Raw genomic sequence first — 6,016 nt, forward strand, 5'->3', positions numbered from 1 at the left:
CTCAAGCACACACCAAGTGGGCCCCAGAAGTGGATTTCTGCATCATTTACTTATTTCTGTAAACCCTAGTAACTAGTTTAGTATAAATAGAACTTTTTACTATTGTCTTTACATCTTGGGACGTTTAGTTCTTAGATCATGAGGGCTGGTCTCGCGGCCATGCCTGGACCTTGTTCTTATGTATTTTCAACGGTAGAGTTTCTACACACCATAAATTAAGGTGTGGAGCTCTGCTGTTCCTCATGAATTAATACAAAGTACTATTGTTTTTCTATTCAATTCAAGCTTATTCCTATTCTAAGATATTCATTCGCACCTCAATATGAATGTGATGATCGTGACACTCATCATCATTCCCTATGAATGCGTGCCTGACAACCACTTCCGTTCTACCTTAGATTGAATGAGTATCTCTGAGATTCCTTAATCAGAGTCTTTGTGGTATAAGTTAGAATCCATGGACGGCCATTCTTGAGATCCGGAAAGTCTAAACCTTGTCTGTGGTATTCCGAGTAGGATATGGGAAGGGATGGTTGTGACGAGCTTCAAACTCGCGAGTGCTGAGCATAGTGACAGACGCAAAAGGATAGTAAATCCTATTCCAGTATGATCGAGAACCGACAGATGATTAGCCATGCAGTGACAGCGCATTGGACCATTTTCACTGAGAGGATAGGATGTAGCCATTGACAACGGTGATGCCTAACATACAGCTTGCCATAGAAAGGAGTATGAATGATTGGATGAAGACAGCAAGAAAGCAGAGGTTCAGGAGGAACGAAAACATCTCTATACGCTTATCTGAAATTCTCACCAATGAATTACATAAGTATCTCTATCCTAGTTTATATTTTATTTATATTCTTATTATCAATTCACCATAACCATTTGAATCCGCCTGACTGAGATTTACAAGGTGACCATAGCTTGCTTCAAGCCGACAATCTCCGTGGGATCGACCCTTACTCACGTAAGGTTTATTACTTGGACGACCCAATGCACTTGTTGGTTAGTTGTGCGAAGTTGTGATAAAGAGTTGAGATTACAATTGTGCGTTCCAAGTTGTTGGCGCCATTGATGATCACAATTTTGTGCACCAAGTTTTTGGCGCCGTTGCGGGGGATTGTTCGAGTTTGGACAACTGACGGTTCATCTGGTTACTCAGATTAGGTAATTTTATTTTAATTTTAACCTTTTTGTTTTTGTTATTCTTATTTTCGAAAAAAAAAATATTTTCAAAAATATATTTTTCGTCAGAATTTTTAAGAATGAATTCTAGAGTTTCATGAAGCACGTTGAAGCCTGGCTGGCTGTAAAGCCATGTCTAATTCAATTGGACCGAGGCTTCCACTTATCAGCATATGAAGTTGGATGAAGTATCAGCTGTTGTATGTCTGATTTGTATCTGCTAAAGCTTGGCTGGCCATTGTCCATGTCTAGTGTTTTGGACCGGAGCTTTCACTGAAAGCTTGGCTGGCTGGTGAACCATGTCTAATTCTTGGACTGGAGCTTTAGACTAACAGTGCAAGATTCCTGGAATTCTTATTAAAAATTTTGGAATCCTTATTTTCCTTTTTCAAATTAGTTTTCGAAAAACCAAAAAAAAAATTTTAAAATCATAAAATCAAAAATATTTTTTGTGTTTCTTGTTTAAGTCCTGAGTCAATTTATAAGTTTGGTGTCAATTGCATGTTTATCTCTTTCTTGCATTTTTCGAAAATCCATGCATTGTATTCTTGATGATCTTCAAGTTGTTCTTGGTAAGTCTTCTTGTTTGATCTCTAAAATTTCTTGTTTTGTGTCTTTTCTTGTTTCTCATATGCATTTTTGAATTATTAATGTCTCAACATTGAAAATTTCTAAGTTTGGTGTCTTGCATGTTTTTCTTTTCTTAAAAATTTTCAAAAATAAGTTCTTGGTGTTCATCTTGACATTCAAAGTGTTCTTGGTGTTCATCTTGACATTCATAGTGTTCTTGCATGCATCATGTGTTTTGATCCAAAATTCTCATGCATTGAGTCTTTTTGATGTTTTTCTCTCTCATCATTAAAATTCAAAAATAAAAAAATATCTTTTCCTTTTTCACTCATAATTTTCAAAAATTTGAGTTGAACTTTTCAAAACTTTTTAAAATTTAATTGTTTCTTATGAGTCAAGTCAAATTTTCAATTTGAAAACCTTATCTTTTTCAAAATCTTTTTCAAAAATCAAATCTTTTTCATTTTTTCTTTCATATTTTTGAAAATTTCAAATTAATTTTCAAAATCTTTTTCTTATTTGTATTTCATATTTTCGAATTCAATGCTAACAATTAATGTGATTGATTCAAAAATATTAAGTTTGTTACTTGCCTAATAAGAAAGGTTCAATCTTTAAATTTTAAAATCAAATCTGTTTGTTTCTTGTTAGTCAAGTAATCAACTTTAATTTTCAAAATCAAATCTTTCTAAATTTCTTTTTCAAATCTTTTTCAAAATAAGTTTCAATCACATCTTTTTCAAATTCAGATTCAAAATCTTTTCTAACTCCTTATCTTTTCAAATTTGATTTTCAAATCTTTTTCAATTAACCACTTAACTTTTTGTTTGATTCTTATCTTTTTTTAAAACTACCTAACTAACTCTCTCTCTCTAATTTTCGAAAATCCCTTCCCTCTTTTTCAAATTTCCTTTTTAATTAACTAATTGTTTTAATTTTAATTTAATTTGATTTCAATTTTTATTTTTCGAATTTTAACTTTAATTTTAAAATATTTTTATTTTATTTTGTCTAATTTTCGAATTTTTCTCTTCCTCATCTCCTTCTATTTATTTATTCATCTACTAACATTTCTCTTCCACCCAAAATTCGAACCCCATCTCCATCTCTGTGTTCGAATTTTCCTCTTCTCCTTTTTATATTCTTCTCTTCTTATACTTGCATAAGGAATCTCTATACTGTGACATAGAGGATTCCATATTTTCTTTTGTGTTCTCTTCTTTTTCATATGAGCAGGAACAAGGATAAGAACATTCTTGTTGAAGCCGTTCCTGAACCTGAAAGGACTCTGAAGAGGAAGCTAAGGGAAGCTAAAGCTCAACTCTCTGGAGAAAATCTGACAGAAATTTTCGAAAAGGAAGGAGACATGGCCGAAAATAATGACAACGCAAGGAAGATGCTTGGTGACTTTACTGCACCAAATTCCAATTTACATGGAAGAAGCATCTCAGTCCCTGCCATTGGAACAAACAATTTTGAGCTTAAACCTCAACTAGTTTCTCTGATGCAACAGAACTGCAAGTTTCATGGACTTCCATCTGAAGATCCTTTTCAGTTCTTGTTCATACCCTGGGTCGAGATACCCGACCTGGGATGATTGGCGACAAAGCGACCGACCTGTTCAGGTCAGGCTGCCTGACCTCTTCTCAAAGAGGTCGGCCAAATCGACAGGAAAGCCCAATAAAGGGCCCAAATAGAGGAACACAACCCAAATCCAAAGGCAACCCAAGCCTATAGAGATAAAGGCGGTTCCCTTGAAGATAAGCTGACTTCACTTAAAATAAGATAAGATAAGATAAGATAACTAACTTATCTTATCGGAAAGGTCAGCCCACACTACTATAAATACACTGGAGCACCCAGGTATAACTCATACTCTGATTCTACATAAAACATGCTTAATACCCATGCTAACTTAAGCATTGGAGTCTCTTGCAGGTACCCCCCACCCTTCGGTGATGAAGGATCAGCAGTGCAGCCAGTCCGACAAATTGGACACGACAGCTCCGGCCGCCACCCACCAGCCGGACACGTCATCTCCGACCAGTACAGAAGATCTCGTCCGAGATCGACCTACAGCTTCAGGTAACTCTCGGAACATTGGCGCCGTTGCCGGGGAACCTGGAAGTCATCCCAACACCATGGCGGACGGTCATGACAACGACCACGATTCAGATCTGGAAAACAGAACACCGCACAAAAACGCGGACACTACGCTAAAGGATACTCCGGAATCCAACGGGGACAAAAACTCATCAAATCCAGGGGTAATAGAAGCACTTCAAGACCGCTTAAAGCAACTTGAAAAAGAAACCCAACAACAATGAGAGGTTGGGAAGGATCTACAAAGAGAGGTACGGCGGCGTCGAGAATTGGAAGATAAACTACGGCAATTAGAAGCCGATCTCAAATCAAAAGCTCCTCAGACCACTCTTGAGGAAAATTCACGCAAAGAACAAGATCCATTCACCAGGGAAATCATGAAAACCAAAATTCCAAAAGACTTCAAACTCCTGGATATGATTTTGTATGATGGCACCACAGATCTCAACCATCATCTCAGCAATTTCAGAAGCAGAATGTACCTCCCCGACGCCTCAGATGCCGTTCACTGCAAAGCTTTTCCAACAACTCTCACGAAGACAGCAATTAGATGGTTCGACAACCTACCTCCAAAGTCCATCTCAAACTTTGACGACCTGGCCAAAAAATTCCTAGCCAGATTCTCCATCCAGAAAGATAAGGCCAAGCACGCTCCTAGTATACTGTGGATCAAGCAAGGAGATCGGGAGAGCCTCCGCAACTACATGGAAAGATTCAACAAAACATGCATGGACATACAAAGCTTGCCAACAAAGGCCGCCATCATGGGACTCATCAATGGCCTACGAGAAGGACCTTTTAGCCAATCCATATCAAAGAAGTACCCTACCTCCCTAGACGAAGTGCAGGAGCGAGCAGAAAAATACATCAACATGGAAGAAAACGCTCGGTTAGGAGAGACCTCAAAATCCGGGGTCCCCTGCCGAGATAAAGAGAAGGAATCCAAAAGGAAAGAAGATCGACAAGGGGAGAAAATAAAAAAATATCACAATTACACCCATCTCAGGGCATCCCTAGTCGACGTATACGAAGAAGTCTGCCATACGGAGAAAATTCTCCCAGCTCGGCCACTCAAAGGCAAAAGAGGAAGAGGAAATCGGAATGAATATTGCGAATATCATCGAGTGCGAGGGCACTCCACCAACGAGTGCTTCGATCTAAAGAACATCATAGAAAAATTGGTGAGAGAAGGAAAATTAGATCGGTTTCTAGCCACCCGAGATGATGACCAAAGAAAGAGACGAAGGGACGAAGATATCGGACGAACCACGCGATCACCTCGTACACCGAAAAGACACGTCCACATGATACACGGCGGATTCACAGCGGGAAGAATCTCCAAATCATCTTGTAAAAGATATCTCAAAGAAGTATATCATGTCGAGGGAAACGAGGAGGCACCCGACATCCCTGCAATCACATTCACTAAAGAGGACGCATCCGGTATCATCTCGGAAGACGATGACCCCATGGTCATCACCATCATACTGGCAAACGCCAATCTCCACCGCACATTAATAGACCAAGGGAGCTCCGCCGACATCTTGTTCAAAACTACCTTCGACAAGCTCGGCCTAGAAGACAAGAAGCTTAGGGCATACCCGAACAGTCTGTTCGGATTGGGAGATACCCCGGTACAACCATTGGGATATGTATCACTACATACAACCTTCAGAAAAGGAAACCAATCCAGGACACTCAAAATAGACTACATTGTGGTCGACGTGAGTTCAGCCTACAATGCTCTAATAGGTCGGACAACACTAAATCAACTCGGTGCAATAGTCTCGACTCCACATCTATGCATGAAATTCCCAACTACAGAGAGGATAGCCACAATAAAAGCAGATCAAAAGATGGCACGCCGCTGTTATAACAAAAGTCTAAACCTTAAAGGCAGAGGAGAAGAGTTTCATACAATTGAGCTTGGCGGAGTTCAGAGACGAGAAGAACTCCGTCCGCAGCCAGAAGGTGAGATAGAGAAGGTTCAGATCAGAGACACCTCAGACAAAATGACTAATATTGGCACGATCCTAAAAGGAGATGGGAAGGAATTATTAGTATAGTTCTTACGAGATAATGTCGACCTCTTTTCATGGAAAGCTGCAGACATGCCAGGCATAGACCCCAAGCTAATGTGTCACAAATTGGCGGT

Source organism: Arachis ipaensis, chromosome B7 (assembly GCF_059453495.1).
Source record: "Arachis ipaensis isolate K30076 ecotype BB chromosome B7, ASM5945349v1, whole genome shotgun sequence".
Classification (NCBI taxonomy): Eukaryota; Viridiplantae; Streptophyta; class Magnoliopsida; order Fabales; family Fabaceae; genus Arachis; species Arachis ipaensis.